The sequence below is a fragment of the Aulonocara sp. 'chitande type north' Nkhata Bay genome, linkage group LG3 (genome assembly GCF_057382095.1).
Source record: "Aulonocara sp. 'chitande type north' Nkhata Bay isolate Kocher_YH1m ecotype deep benthic linkage group LG3, A_spYH_male_GT1.1, whole genome shotgun sequence".
Classification (NCBI taxonomy): Eukaryota; Metazoa; Chordata; class Actinopteri; order Cichliformes; family Cichlidae; genus Aulonocara; species Aulonocara sp. 'chitande type north' Nkhata Bay.
The window spans coordinates 59,433,849-59,450,263 of NC_141346.1; the positions used below are offsets into that span (position 1 = coordinate 59,433,849).

Sequence of the window (16,415 nt, forward strand, 5' to 3'; positions counted from 1 at the left end):
ACTCACATTCCAATCATTGCTCCTTCAGTAAATGAAGGAGACTATGTGAACAGGAAGTCTTTCCACAGCATTAATGCACAGGTACATAGTTCCCTGTAGCATTTCAAACTAACAAATTATTTCATTATAGTAATGGATGCTAATTTGTGTTCTCTGCACTGTGAAGATCATATGTGATGCTGCCAACATTATCACAAATGTGGAAGCCAACTGCTCAGCCTCTGTGAGTGGTGGTGGTGGAGGACCCCCACCTGTTTTTCGGGCCTCCGCTTTTTTTCTGTTGGCTATAACGGGCCACATTTGAGCATACAGAGTAAGCAAATATGTACTTGTAATGTGCTCAGATAATTTCAATAAGTGCTTACAGAAAGAAAATTAATGTAGCCTCTAACTGCAATTGATTTACATGGGACAAACAGACCAAGCACTATGGCTCATAATACAATTACACCTTACCTGTTTGGACTATATTTTTATATTTCATTTTTACTTGCTGCCAGGAACATTTGGGGCCTGTTGGGTTGCACCTGCGCTCACATCACGTCACAAAATAAAATGTATAAAATAAAAAATGAAATATAATAAAATAACGTGTTAAATGGGTGGAAATCCCTAGATCAATGTTTATATTAACACTCACGCATTGACTCTGTCGGCTATGTTTTGCCATGCATGCTCCCTTCCTTTGGCAGCTGAGGCTGTGTTACTTTTTTTCTGCAAAATTTGCATGTTATCGGCATATGCTGCCATCAGAATTTCGGCCTCAAGCGCTGTAAAATACATTGACCGCGCCTTCTTTCCCTCCGTCTCCATGGTGACTCGCTTAATCTGTGCTCCACTAATCAGGGCTTTATGTATCCTCGTGCGCGCGCTTAACTTGGGGTTAAAGCAACTCCGCGTTGATTGAACTACTTGTTATCAGCCTTTCTGAAACCGAATATTCCGAGTTGGACAGTTCGGGGTTACTCAACCCTGAGTATCGTTTTTCACTCTGAGTTTTCTAAACCGGCTTCCTGAAACAGGGCCCTGGTTAGGTTTAGGCTGTTATTGTGCTTCAGGCTGAAATATGAGGAGTAAGGAGTGGGGCTGGTTAGCCCTCATGACCCTCACCATAACACATACGTCACAGGACAGTGTTTACCACAGAAACTCCATGAAATGATCAATGAGAACTTTAGAAACCCGTCAGTGTGATGCTTCCAGTACAACAGCACCTCTGAGTGTGTGTGTTTGCCTCTCAGACTAACTCCACCCTGACATCAAGAAGATGGAGGAAGAGGATGGAGCAGGATCTGCAGCATCCAGCTGTGTGTCTGTGAGGAGTGACCGGTCCAAAGAACAACCTCCAGAGTTCAGTAATGAACCTGCAGCAACAATGTAAGAGAGCTGCTGACTCATTTATTCAGTGTAAATAATGATTTTTGATGCAATGGGAGAAGAAAAATGACAAAAACAGTTTTAAAAATAAGGATTAAAATATTACAAACTATGTTTTTGAGTTTCCTGATGTAGCACAAAAATATATGAACATAACTGTATATAGGACAGATATTTACGGTTCTTTTAGGCAGCACCAAAAAACAAAAAGACTATTTTAAGCTGTCTGAGGTAGTGAGTCAACATGTCACACTGGGTCAAAGGTCAGGGAGTAAAAGTGTGTTTTAAAGAGCAACATGTCAAAGGGTATTATTGAAAACTTTAACAAAAGACTGTTATGTGACAAAGAGTAAGTACATTATTTTTACGAGTTTCAGATTGTTCATCATGTCTTTAATTTAACATTTCCATTTTTTCCTTCCTATCTCATGAAGCTGTGACATTTATTGTGTGGAGATCAGGGAGATATGTTACTGTTACTGTCATAACCATTATCATTACCATTGCATTAATCATCATTTCATCAAAGCATTTATTGATGCTGTTGGTATTACGTTAAAACTTGTTTTACAGGTGTTATCATAATCCTATATTAACCTTTATTCCAGGTGCAGTTATAACTATTTTTATACACATCTTGCAGTTTGTGCTTTTAAAGAGTTTAAGCTCAGTCTGATAATTGATGGTCAGAAGCTTCGTCTGGCGCGATGTCGCGATGCCGATCTATTGTGCAAAGTGACTTAGATGGAAGGATTGCCTACACGCTTACAAAACACATATGATACAAGTATTCATTATTATCTTTTATTCGTTTATATCCTTTTTATTGAGCTTTGAGTAGTGGCATTTGATTAAAGCATTTATTCAATATATTACACATATAGTTTCAGTTAAATTGTTACACATATGAGAGTCTGGGTGTGAGCTTTAGTAGGCGAGAGGTGAGACAGAGTGCAACTGAGGTCGAGACATCCACACACACACACCGTAGGTAGACTTATATTCTAGGTTAGAGTTCAGACATATTTTGCTTGTAACTGCATTTTGTGCCTGCATAAGTGATAGTTTGCTGCAGGACGTGCGTCTGATGTTCCAGGGATAAGTGAAAGCAAGACGAGCTACAGGAAGCACCTGGCGTGGAGACGGAGACGATGTTCTTTTCAAACTGTGTCAAAAGTTGTCAACAGAACATTTGTGTTTTTAACTCATGCAAGTATCTGCTCTGACGCAAGAGGGGGCGTAATAATACCCTGATGTTATAAAAGCAACTGCTTGTGTGCTTTTGGGCGGAGATCGACGCTGATTGTGTAACGGTGTTCATCTCCCTACGCATGTGTTCATTAAAATCATCGTTTGACCTAATTCTTCTGGACCTTCGTTGTTTTGTTCTCATCCTCAATAATACGCGACAATTGTTTTTCTTTTAGGATCAATAAGAGGCCAGAATCTCCTGGACCTGAACCCAGCTGTGTTTCCTTAAAGAGCAACGAGTCAAAGGATATCGGTATAAACTTTAAAGGCTGTTCTTCTGCTGCTGAGAGGTAATGTGTGTCTAGATGTTGTTCCTGACTCTGTATTTCTGAATAAATCCTCATGTTTAATATCAGCTCAGCTCTTTTTCACACACATTTCTATGTTGGTGTGTGAAGCGGTGTGTGTTGGAGTGTTTCCACAAACACAGCAGTCAGAGTGGAAAGAGTGGATGTTGTAGGAGGTGTTTGTGTAGTGAAGAGGCTGAGTGTCTGTAGGACTCCAGCTGCTCCAGCAGGTGTCTCCTTTGTGCTTTGCTTCAAACACAGTGTAGGGAGGAGCTTCCACTCAGGTGTTTCAGGTGTTGCTGGATGGAGGAGGACAAATAGTTTTTCCCTTCAGTGACACTTCAGCAGCTCAATGTTCTGGGAGATGTTTGTCTTTATGAAGGTTTATGGATTCTTGTTCTTACTTTGGTGAAACTGAGCAATACATTTTCCATCTAACATTTAAAGTAAATTTCCAGGTGAATAAAAGATCTGCAGCTGCAGCCTCTGTGATGTTTCACAGTCTGAAAGTAACAAATTCAACCAGAGTTCAAACAAAGGCTTAATATACGTGTGTGTTTGATATAATGCCAACAAGTACAAACAGGTGTTCTTACAGGTCTTAATCACAGAGGTCTGATAAGTCTGGTGACTTTCACACTCAGCAGTTTTGCTGCCTTTTATTTTATATTGGCCTTTTTAAAGCCCTTCAAAGTCTCCCACATTCATACAGAGCTTTTAACACCAAACTCCTTTACAGTCCTTCTCCTCTCACACACGATCACACGACTGATTTGTCTGCAGCAGCTGTGTTACTGCTAGTATTTTATTATGTGTGTAATCTCCTCATATTGTTCCTGTGGTTTAGTTTGACTTCCTTCTGCAAACTCAGCTGCTCTGTTGCTGATACACGTCTCCATGAATATGATTGATCAGATGCTGCCAACACCATGTGTTTCATGTGAGCGCTCAGCTGAAACCCTGGGTTGACTTATCGAGTTAATAACAAGCTTCACGTGACTGTGAATGCTAAAGTGAATCAGATAAAGGAAAGAGACCCTGCTAATGTTGGACTCACTTCTTAGTGTAGATCCCAGGAGGAAGTTCAACATAGCCATTCTTTGTGCTAGCTCGACCAAACCTGAGAGCACAGTGCAGGATAATGATCATCATCTGTCTCTGTCAAGGACATTTAAAATCCACAAATAACAAACATAACTAGAAAGTGCATTTTCTGAAGAAACTGCAGTGTGAATGCTTGAATCTGAATGTATGCACTGAAATGAATTAATTGCTGAATTTTGAGTTAAAAATATTGAATGAGATTTAAAAAAAAAACAAAAAAAACCCCCCGAATTTAACCTGAAAACAAAGGTGCTGAACTGCTAAAAGCTGAAAGTTACACAGAAGAAGGAGTTGGAAAAAAGCTGAAAATGTTTTAATTGTAAATTAGAAAAACCTAAGAAATGAGAAAAGAACATTTAGAGTCAGAAAACATCTGAAAGAATATTAAAAGGTCATATTCTTTGAATCACTGAATGACTAAAATGTGATCCCTCCACTTGGACCCACACAGTTTAAAAAGTTTACATCTCTGAGCTTTGAAAGACAAGATGTTGGAAAAAGAACAACGATGGCGACGTTTTGAGGGTAAAATGATGGCTTTAACACTGTGGACACAGCAGCAGTTGAAAGAGAAGTGTTTAAGATGAATTTTGGCAGAGTGGCAGAGAGAGCTCGTTAAGCAGGCAGGTGTGAGCCTGGTTGCTATAGTGACCGCACCCAATGGCTCCATACACACGGACACAGACATGCACCTCACTTTTGCTGCTTAAAATGAACAGAAAAGTCAGGCCGAAACAAATCGTTCCCAAATGAAAAGTAAAAGTCGTATTGACAAAATTCTTTCACTGTGAGCGACAGCAATGTCTAGTCTACCAAATTCTCAGTTTTCATGTCTGTGGAGTTTATTATATGGACGTGGTGACAGTGGAAAGACACCATGCTCTTCTGATTTTCAAACGAACCTTCTGAGCCATTTTAACATTAGAGTCTATGGAAGAGTTGGAGGGAGGAGGCTGTGCATTGGTGACATTTATGAAAGAACCATAACACCTAGTACAATAGTAAACACATTGGATGAAAGAGGACAGCCATGGCTACGTTTTGAGGGTAAAATCATACCTGTAGAGCAAACGCTGCGGACACAGCAGCAGTTTTAAAAAAGATTTTAAGATTATTTTTTTTGCTCCTCTCACTCTAGCAGTTGAGCTGCCTCACTCTAGCCCCAACATTCCGTCCCATACACACCCATTATAAACTCTGAAACGGGTGAAAAAACATCATGAAACTTAAACTGGAACTGAAGAAAAAGTATAATAGATATTGAAAAGATAAATGCAAGTTGAATAGTTGAATGTCTTGTCTTCGTTTTAAAGTTTGAATGGTGGCTCTATGTCAATGTATGTGGAAGTAGTAAGAGTTTAAAAATGAGTAAGTTGAATGAGGATTTGAAGGGTCTCCCCATTGAAATACATTATAAATTTTTGTTGAATAAAGTTGAATAAAATTAAAAATATAAATGTTAAAAATATGAAAAATGGAAGCAGTGTTGTCCAAAAGAATAGGAATCTAACGGTGTTGGAATGGTTTTTCTAAGTTGAACGGTTTTGAAGGAGTAGGATTACAAAAAACGTACGGAATACAGAATAAAATATAATAACTAGAAAGTGCATTTTCTGAAGAAACTGCAGTGTGAATGCTTGAATCTGAATGTATGCACTGAAATGAATTAATTGCTGAATTTTGAGTTAAAAATATTGAATGAGATTAAAAAAAAACAAAAAAAAAAAACGAATTTAACCTGAAAACAAAGGTGCTGAACTGCTAAAAGCTGAAGGTTACACAGAAGGAGGAGTTGGAAAAAAACTGAAAATGTTTTAATTGTAAATTAGAAAAACCTAAGAAATGAGAAAAGAACATTTAGAGTCAGAAAACATCTGAAAGAATATTAAAAGGTCATATTCTTTGAATCACTGAATGACTCAAATGTGATCCCTCCACTTTGATCCACACAGTTTAAAAAGTTTACATCTCTGAGCTTTGAAAGACAAGATGTTGGAAAAAGAACAACGATGGCGACGTTTTGAGGGTAAAATGATGGCTGTGACACTGTGGACACAGCAGCAGTTGAAAGAGAAGTGTTTAATATGAATCTTGGCACAGTGGCAGGCAGAGCTCGTTAAGCAGGCAGGTGTGAGCCTGGTTGCTATAGTGACTGCACCCAATGGCTCCATACACACGACACAGACATGCACCTCACTTTTGCTGCTTAAAATGAACAGAAAAGTCAGGCCGAAACAAATCGTTCCCAAATTAAAAGTACAAGTCGTATTGACAAAATTCTTTCACCGTGAGCGACAGCAGCTTCTAGTCTACCGAATTCTCAGTTTTCATGCCTGTGGAGTTTATTATATGGACGTGGTGACAGTGGAAAGACACCATGCTCTTCTGATTTTCAAACGAACCTTCTGAGCCATTTTAACATTAGAGTCTATGGAAGAGTTGGAGGGAGGAGGCTGTGCATTGGTGACATTTATGAAAGAACCATAACACCTAGTACAATAGTAAACACATTGGATGAAAGAGGACCGCCATGGCTACGTTTTGAGGGTAAAATCATACCTGTAGAGCAAACGCTGTGGACACAGCAGCAGTTTTAAAAAAGATTTTAAGATTAATTTTTTTGCTCCTCTCACTCTAGCAGTTGAGCTGTCTCACTCTAGCCCCAACATTCCGTCCCATACACACCCATTATAAACTCTGAAACGGGTGAAAAAACATCATGAAACTTAAACTGGAACTGAAGAAAAAGTATAATAGATATTGAAAAGATAAATGCAAGTTGAATAGTTGAATGTCTTGTCTTCGTTTTAAAGTTTGAATGGTGGCTCTATGTCAATGTATGTGGAAGTAGTAAGAGTTTAAAAATGAGTAAGTTGAATGAGGATTTTAAGGGTCTCCCCATTGAAATACATTATAAATTTTTGTTGAATAAAGTTGAATAAAATTAAAAATATAAATGTTAAAAATATGAAAAATGGAAGCAGTGTTGTCCAAAAGAATAGGAATCTAACGGTGTTGGAATGGTTTTTCTAAGTTGAACGGTTTTGAAGGAGTAGGATTACAAAAAACGTACGGAATACAGAATAAAATATAATAATAATAACTAGAAAGTGCATTTTCTGAAGAAACTGCAGTGTGAATGCTTGAATCTGAATGTATGCATTGAAATGAAATAATTACTGAATTTAAGTTAAAAATTTTGAATGAGATAAAAAAAAAAAACCCGAATTTAACCTGAAAACAAAAGTGCTGAACTGCTAAAAGCTGAAGGTTACACAGAAGAAGAAGTTGGAAAAAAGCTGAAAATGTTTTAATTGTAAATTAGAAAAACCTAAGAAATGAGAAAAGAACATTTAGAGTCAGAAAACATCTGAAAGAATATTAAAAGGTCATATTCTTTGAATCACTGAATGACTAAAATGTGATCCCTCCACTTGGACCCACACAGTTTAAAAAGTTTACATCTCTGAGCTTTGAAAGACAAGATGTTGGAAAAAGAACAACGATGGCGACGTTTTGAGGGTAAAATGATGGCTTTAACACTGTGGACACAGCAGCAGTTGAAAGAGAAGTGTTTAAGATTAATTTTGGCAGAGTGGCAGAGAGAGCTCGTTAAGCAGGCAGGTGTGAGCCTGGTTGCTATAGTGACCGCACCCAATGGCTCCATACACACGTACACAGACATGCACCTCACTTTTGCTGCTTAAAATGAACAGAAAAGTCAGGCCGAAACAAATCGTTCCCAAATGAAAAGTAAAAGTCGTATTGACAAAATTCTTTCACTGTGAGCGACAGCAATGTCTAGTCTACCAAATTCTCAGTTTTCATGTCTGTGGAGTTTATTATATGGACGTGGTGACAGTGGAAAGACACCATGCTCTTCTGATTTTCAAACGAACCTTCTGAGCCATTTTAACATTAGAGTCTATGGAAGAGTTGGAGGGAGGAGGCTGTGCATTGGTGACATTTATGAAAGAACCATAACACCTAGTACAATAGTAAACACATTGGATGAAAGAGGACAGCCATGGCTACGTTTTGAGGGTAAAATCATACCTGTAGAGCAAACGCTGCGGACACAGCAGCAGTTTTAAAAAAGATTTTAAGATTATTTTTTTTGCTCCTCTCACTCTAGCAGTTGAGCTGCCTCACTCTAGCCCCAACATTCCGTCCCATACACACCCATTATAAACTCTGAAACGGGTGAAAAAACATCATGAAACTTAAACTGGAACTGAAGAAAAAGTATAATAGATATTGAAAAGATAAATGCAAGTTGAATAGTTGAATGTCTTGTCTTCGTTTTAAAGTTTGAATGGTGGCTCTATGTCAATGTATGTGGAAGTAGTAAGAGTTTAAAAATGAGTAAGTTGAATGAGGATTTGAAGGGTCTCCCCATTGAAATACATTATAAATTTTTGTTGAATAAAGTTGAATAAAATTAAAAATATAAATGTTAAAAATATGAAAAATGGAAGCAGTGTTGTCCAAAATAATAGGAATCTAACGGTGTTTGAATGGTTTTTCTAAGTTGAACGGTTTTGAAGGAGTAGGATTACAAAAAACGTACGGAATACAGAATAAAATATAATAATAATAATAATAATAATAAAGATTACAACAACAATACTGTGAATGCTTTTCAAGCATTCACACTAATAACTAGAAAGTGCATTTTCTGAAGAAACTGCAGTGTGAATGCTTGAATCTGAATGTATGCACTGAAATGAATTAATTACTGAATTTAAGTTAAAAATCTTGAATGAGTTAAAAAAAAAAAAAAAACCCGAATTTAACCTGAAAACAAAAGTGCTGAACTGCTAAAAGCTGAAGGTTACACAGAAGAAGAAGTTGGAAAAACGCTGAAAATGTTTTAATTGTAAATTAGAAAAACCTAAGAAATGAGAAAAGAACATTTAGAGTCAGAAAACATCTGAAAGAATATTAAAAGGTCATATTCTTTGAATCACTGAATGACTAAAATGTGATCCCTCCACTTGGACCCACACAGTTTAAAAAGTTTACATCTCTGAGCTTTGAAAGACAAGATGTTGGAAAAAGAACAACGATGGCGACGTTTTGAGGGTAAAATGATGGCTGTAACACTGTGGACACAGCAGCAGTTGAAAGAGAAGTGCTTAAGATGAATCTTGGTACAGTGGCAGGCAGAGCTCGTTAAGCAGGCAGGTGTGAGCCTGGTTGCTATAGTGACCGCACCCAATGGCTCCATACACACGTACACAGACATGCACCTCACTTTTGCTGCTTAAAATGAACAGAAAAGTCAGGCCGAAACAAATCGTTCCCAAATGAAAAGTAAAAGTCGTATTGACAAAATTCTTTCACCGTGAGTGACAGCAATGTCTAGTCTACTGAATTCTCAGTTTTCATGCCTGTGGAGTTTATTATATGGACGTGGTGACAGTGGAAAGACACCATGCTCTTCTGATTTTCAAACGAACCTTCTGAGCCATTTTAACATTAGAGTCTATGGAAGAGTTGGAGGGAGGAGGCTGTGCATTGGTGACATTTATGAAAGAACCATAACACCTAGTACAATAGTAAACACATTGGATGAAAGAGGACAGCGATGGCTACGTTTTGAGGGTAAAATCATACCTGTAGAGCAAACGCTGCGGACACAGCAGCAGTTTTAAAAAAGATTTTAAGATTAATTTTTTTGCTCCTCTCACTCTAGCAGTTGAGCTGCCTCACTCTAGCCCCAACATTCCGTCCCATACACACCCATTATAAACTCTGAAACGGGTGAAAAAACATCATGAAACTTAAACTGGAACTGAAGAAAAAGTATCATAGATATTGAAAAGATAAATACAAGTTGAATAGTTGAATGTCTTGTCTTCGTTTTAAAGTTTGAATGGTGGCTCTATGTCAATGTATGTGGAAGTAGTAAGAGTTTAAAAATGAGTAAGTTGAATGAGAATTTGAAGGGTCTCCCCATTGAAATACATGGGAAATTTTTGTTGAATAAAGTTGAATAAAATTAAAAATATAAATGTTAAAAATGAGAAAAATAGAAGCAGTGTTGTCCAAAAGAATAGGAATCTAACGGTGTTTGAATGGTTTTTCTAAGTTGAACGGTTTTGAAGGAGTAGGATTACAAAAAACGTACGGAATAGGTAAAATATAATAACTAGAAAGTGCATTTTCTGAAGAAACTGCAGTGTGAATGCTTGAATCTGAATGTATGCACTGAAATGAATTAGTTACTGAATTTAAGTTAAAAATCTTGAATGAGATAAAAAAAAAACCCGAATTTAACCTAAAAACAAAAGTGCTGAACTGCTAAAAGCTGAAGGTTACACAGAAGAAGAAGTTGGAAAAAAGCTGAAAATGTTTTAATTGTAAATTAGAAAACCCTAAGAAATGAGAAAAGAACATTTAGAGTCAGAAAACATCTGAATGAATATTAAAAGGTCATATTCTTTGAATCACTGAATGACTCAAATGTGATCCCTCCACTTTGATCCACACAGTTTAAAAAGTTTAAATGTCTGAGCTTTGAAAGACACGGTGTTGGAAAGAGAACAATAATGGCGACAATTTGAGGGTAAAATGATGGCTGTAACACTGTGGACACAGCAGCAGTTGAAAGAGAAGTGCTTAAGATGAATCTTGGCAGAGTGGCAGGCAGAGCTCGTTAAGCAGGCAGGTGTGAGCCTGGTTGCTATAGTGACTGCACCCAACGGCTCCATACACACGTACACAGACATGCGCCTCACTTTTGCTGCTTAAAATGAACAGAAAAGTCAGGCCGAAACAAATCGCTCCCAAATGAAAAGTATAGGTCGTATTGACGAAATTCTTTCACCGTGAGCGGCAGCAATGTCCAGTCTACCTAATTCTCAGTTTTCATGCCTGTGGAGTTTATTATATGGACGTGGTGATAGTGTAAAGACACCATGCTCTTCTGATTTTCAAACGAACCTTCTGAGCCATTTTAACATTAGAGTCTATGGAAGAGTTGGAGGGAGGAGGCTGTGCATTGGTGACATTTACGAAAGAACCATAACACCTAGGACAATAGTAAACACATTGGATGAAAGAGGACAGCGATGGCTACGTTTTGAGGGTAAAATCATACCTGTAGAGCAAACGCTGCGGACACAGCAGCAGTTTTAAAAAAGATTTTAAGATTAATTTTTTTGCTCCTCTCACTCTAGCAGTTGAGCTGCCTCACTCTAGCCCCAACATTCCGTCCCATACACACCCATTATAAACTCTGAAACGGGTGAAAAAACATCATGAAACTTAAACTGGAACTGAAGAAAAAGTATAATAGATATTGAAAAGATAAATACAAGTTGAATAGTTGAATGTCTTGTCTTCGTTTTAAAGTTTGAATGGTGGCTCTATGTGAACGTATGTTGAAGTAGTAAGAGTTTAAAAATGAGTAAGTTGAATGAGAATTTGAAGGGTCTCCCCATTGAAATACATGGGAAATTTTTGTTGAAAAAAAGTTGAATAAAATTAAAAATATAAATGTTAAAAATGAGAAAAGTAGAAGCAGTCATGTCCAAAAGAATAGGAATCTAATGGTGTTTGAATGGTTTTTCTAAGTTGAACGGTTTTGAAGGAGATAGATTACAAAAAACGTACGGAATAGATAATAATAAAATAGAATAATAATAATAAAGACTAGAAAGTGCATTTTCTGAAGAAACTGCAGTGTGAATGCTTGAATCTGAATGTATGCACTGAAATGAATTAATTACTGAATTTAAGTTAAAAATCTTGAATGAGATAAAAAAAAAAACCCGAATTTAACCTGAAAACAAAAGTGCTGAACTGCTAAAAGCTGAAGGTTACACAGAAGAAGAAGTTGGAAAAAAGCTGAAAATGTTTTAATTGTAAATTAGAAAAACCTAAGAAATGAGAAAAGAACATTTAGAGTCAGAAAACATATGAAAGACTATTAAAAGGTCATATTCTTTGAATCACTGAATGACTAAAATGTGATCCCTCCACTTGGACCCACACAGTTTAAAAAGTTTACATCTCTGAGCTTTGAAAGACAAGATGTTGGAAAAAGAACAACGATGGCGACGTTTTGAGGGTAAAATGATGGCTTTAACACTGTGGACACAGCAGCAGTTGAAAGAGAAGTGCTTAAGATGAATCTTGGCACAGTGGCAGGCAGAGCTCGTTAAGCAGGCAGGTGTGAGCCTGGTTGCTATAGTGACCGCACCCAATGGCTCCATACACACGTACACAGACATGCGCCTCACTTTTGCTGCTTAAAATGAACAGAAAAGTCAGGCCGAAACAAATCGTTCCCAAATGAAAAGTAAAAGTCGTATTGACAAAATTCTTTCACCGTGAGCGACAGCAGCTTCTAGTCTACCTAATTCTCAGTTTTCATGTCTGTGGAGTTTATTATATGGACGTGGTGACAGTGTAAAAACACCATGCTCTTCGGATTTTCAAACCAACCTTCTGAGCCGTTTTAACATTAGAGTCTATGGAAGAGTTGGAGGGAGGAGGCTGTGCATTGGTGACATTTACGAAAGAACCATAACACCTAGGACAATAGTAAACACATTGGATGAAAGAGGACAGCGATGGCTACGTTTTGAGGGTAAAATCATACCTGTAGAGCAAACGCTGCGGACACAGCAGCAGTTTTAAAAAAGATTTTAAGATTAATTTTTTTGCTCCTCTCACTCTAGCAGTTGAGCTGCCTCACTCTAGCCCCAACATTCCGTCCCATACACACCCATTATAAACTCTGAAACGGGTGAAAAAACATCATGAAACTTAAACTGGAACTGAAGAAAAAGTATAATAGATATTGAAAAGATAAATACAAGTTGAATAGTTGAATGTCTTGTCTTCGTTTTAAAGTTTGAATGGTGGCTCTATGTCAATGTATGTGGAAGTAGTAAGAGTTTAAAAATGAGTAAGTTGAATGAGGATTTGAAGGGTCTCCCCATTGAAATACATTATAAATTTTTGTTGAATAAAGTTGAATAAAATTAAAAATATAAATGTTAAAAATATGAAAAATAGAAGCAGTGTTGTCCAAAAGAATAGGAATCTAACGGTGTTTGAATGGTTTTTCTAAGTTGAACGGTTTTGAAGGAGTAGGATTACAAAAAACGTACGGAATAGATAAAATATAATAATAATAATAAAGATTAGAATAACAATACTGTGAATGCTTTTCAAGCATTCACACTAATTAGAAGAACAATACTGTGAATGCTTTTCAAGCATTCACACTAACTAGAAAGTGCATTTTCTGAAGAAACTGCAGTGTGAATGCTTGAATCTGAATGTATGCACTGAAATGAATTAATTGCTGAATTTTGATTTAAAAATTTTGAATGAGATAAAAAAACAAAAAAAACAACCTGAATTTAACCTGAAAACAAAGGTGCTGAACTGCTAAAAGCTGAACGTTACACAGAAGAAGAAGTTGGAAAAAAACTGAAAATGTTTTAAATGTAAATTAGAAAACCCTAAGAAATGAGAAAAGAACATTTAGAGTCAGAAAACATCTGAATGAATATTAAAAGGTCATATTCTTTGAATCACTGAATGACTCAAATGTGATCCCTCCACTTTGATCCACACAGTTTAAAAAGTTTAAATGCCTGAGCTTTGAAAGACACGGTGTTGGAAAGAGAACAATAATGGCGACAATTTGAGGGTAAAATGATGGCTGTAACACTGTGGACACAGCAGCAGTTGAAAGAGAAGTGTTTAAGATGAATCTTGGTACAGTGGCAGGCAGAGCTCGTTAAGCAGGCAGGTGTGAGCCTGGTTGCTATAGTGACCGCACCCAATGGCTCCATACACACGTACACAGACATGCGCCTCACTTTTGCTGCTTAAAATGAACAGAAAAGTCAGGCCGAAACAAATCGTTCCCAAATGAAAAGTAAAAGTCGTACTGACAAAATTCTTTCACCGTGAGCGACAGCCATGTCTAGTCTACCAAATTCTCAGTTTTCATGCCTGTGGAGTTTATTATATGGACGTGGTGACAGTGTAAAGACACCATGCTCTTCTGATTTTCAAACGAACCTTCTGAGCCATTTTAACATTAGAGTCTATGGAAGAGTTGGAGGGAGGAGGCTGTGCATTGGTGACATTTATGAAAGAACCGTAACACCTAGGACAATAGTAAACACATTGGATGAAAGAGGACAGCCATGGCTACGTTTTGAGGGTAAAATCATACCTGTAGAGCAAACGCTGCGGACACAGCAGCAGTTTTAAAAAATATTTTAAGATTAATTTTTTTGCTCCTCTCACTCTAGCAGTTAAGCTGCCTCACTCTAGCCCCAACATTCCGTCCCATACACACCCATTATAAACTCTGAAACGGGTGAAAAAACATCATGAAACTTAAACTGGAACTGAAGAAAAAGTATAAAAGATATTGAAAAGATAAATACAAGTTGAATAGTTGAATGTCTTGTCTTCGTTTTAAAGTTTGAATGGTGGCTCTATGTCAATGTATGTGGAAGTAGTAAGAGTTTAAAAATGAGTAAGTTGAATGAGGATTTGAAGGGTCTCCCCATTGAAATACATTATAAATTTTTGTTGAATAAAGTTGAATAAAATTAAAAATATAAATGTTAAAAATATGAAAAATAGAAGCAGTGTTGTCCAAAAGAATAGGAATCTAACGGTGTTTGAATGGTTTTTCTAAGTTGAACGGTTTTGAAGGAGTAGGCTTACAAAAAACGTACGGAAAAATAAAATATAATAATAACTAGAAAGTGCATTTTCTGAAGAAACTGCAGTGTGAATGCTTGAATCTGAATGTATGCACTGAAATGAATTAATTGCTGAATTTTGAGTTAAAAATATTGAATGAGATTAAAAAAAAAACAAAAAAAAAACAACGAATTTAACCTGAAAACAAAGGTGCTGAACTGCTAAAAGCTGAAGGTTACACAGACGAAGAAGTTGGAAAAAAGCTGAAAATGTTTTAATTGTAAATTAGAAAAACCTAAGAAATGAGAAAAGAACATTTAGAGTCAGAAAACATCTGAAAGAATATTAAAAGGTCATATTCTTTGAATCACTGAATGACTAAAATGTGATCCCTCCACTTGGATCCACACAGTTTAAAAAGTTTACATCTCTGAGCTTTGAAAGACAAGATGTTGGAAAGAGAACAACGATGGCGACGTTTTGAGGGTAAAATGATGGCTTTAACACTGTGGACACAGCAGCAGTTGAAAGAGAAGTGCTTAAGATGAATCTTGGTACAGTGGCAGGCAGAGCTCGTTAAGCAGGCAGGTGTGAGCCTGGTTGCTATAGTGACCGCACCCAATGGCTCCATACACACGGACACAGACATGCACCTCACTTTTGCTGCTTAAAATGAACAGAAAAGTCAGGCCGAAACAAATCGTTCCCATATGAAAAGTACAAGTCGTATTGACGAAATTCTTTCACCGTGAGCGACAGCAATGTCTAGTCTACTGAATTCTCAGTTTTCATGTCTGTGGAGTTTATTATATGGACGTGGTGACAGTGGAAAGACACCATGCTCTTCTGATTTTCAAAAGAACCTTCTGAGCCATTTTAACATTAGAGTCTATGGAAGAGTTGGAGGGAGGAGGCTGTGCATTGGTGACATTTATGAAAGAACCATAACACCTAGGACAATAGTAAACACATTGGATGAAAGAGGACAGCGATGGCTACGTTTTGAGGGTAAAATGGTGGCTGTAGAGCAAACGCTGTGGACACAGCAGCAGTTTTAAAAAATATTTTAAGATTAATTTTTTTGCTCCTCTCACTCTAGCAGTTGAGCTCTCTCACTCTAGCCCCAACATTCCGTCCCATACACACCCATTATAAACTCTGAAACGGGTGAAAAAACATCATGAAACTTAAACTGGAACTGAAGAAAAAGTATAATAGATATTGAAAAGATAAATACAAGTTGAATAGTTGAATGTCTTGTCTTCGTTTTAAAGTTTGAATGGTGGCTCTATGTCAATGTATGTGGAAGTAGTAAGAGTTTAAAAATGAGTAAGTTGAATGAGAATTTGAAGGGTCTCCCCATTGAAATACATGGGAAATTTTTGTTGAATAAAGTTGAATAAAATTAAAAATATAAATGTTAAAAATATGAAAAATAGAAGCAGTCATGTCCAAAAGAATAGGAATCTAACGGTGTTTGAATGGTTTTTCTAAGTTGAACGGTTTTGAAGTTATAGGATTACAAAAAACGTACGGAATACAGAATAAAATATAATAATAATAACTAGAAAGTGCATTTTCTGAAGAAACTGCAGTGTGAATGCTTGAATCTGAATGTATGCACTGAAATGAATTAATTACTGAATTTAAGTTAAAAATCTTGAATGAGATAAAAAAAAAAACCCGAATTTAACCTGAAAACAAAAG

The 16,415-nt window shown here is 36.8% G+C and overlaps 1 long non-coding RNA gene across 1 annotated transcript in view; it reads left to right on the forward strand.

Annotated features, from left to right (window-relative positions):
* The first annotated feature begins 627 nt into the window (after nucleotides 1-627).
* LOC147336347 (uncharacterized) overlaps nucleotides 628-16,415 on the forward strand; it is a 397,968-nt gene continuing 382,180 nt past the window's right edge. The window contains exons 1-2 of the long non-coding RNA XR_015128518.1: nucleotides 628-1,377; nucleotides 2,805-2,881. This is a non-coding gene — a long non-coding RNA (uncharacterized LOC147336347). The remainder of the gene's footprint in view (nucleotides 1,378-2,804; nucleotides 2,882-16,415) is intronic.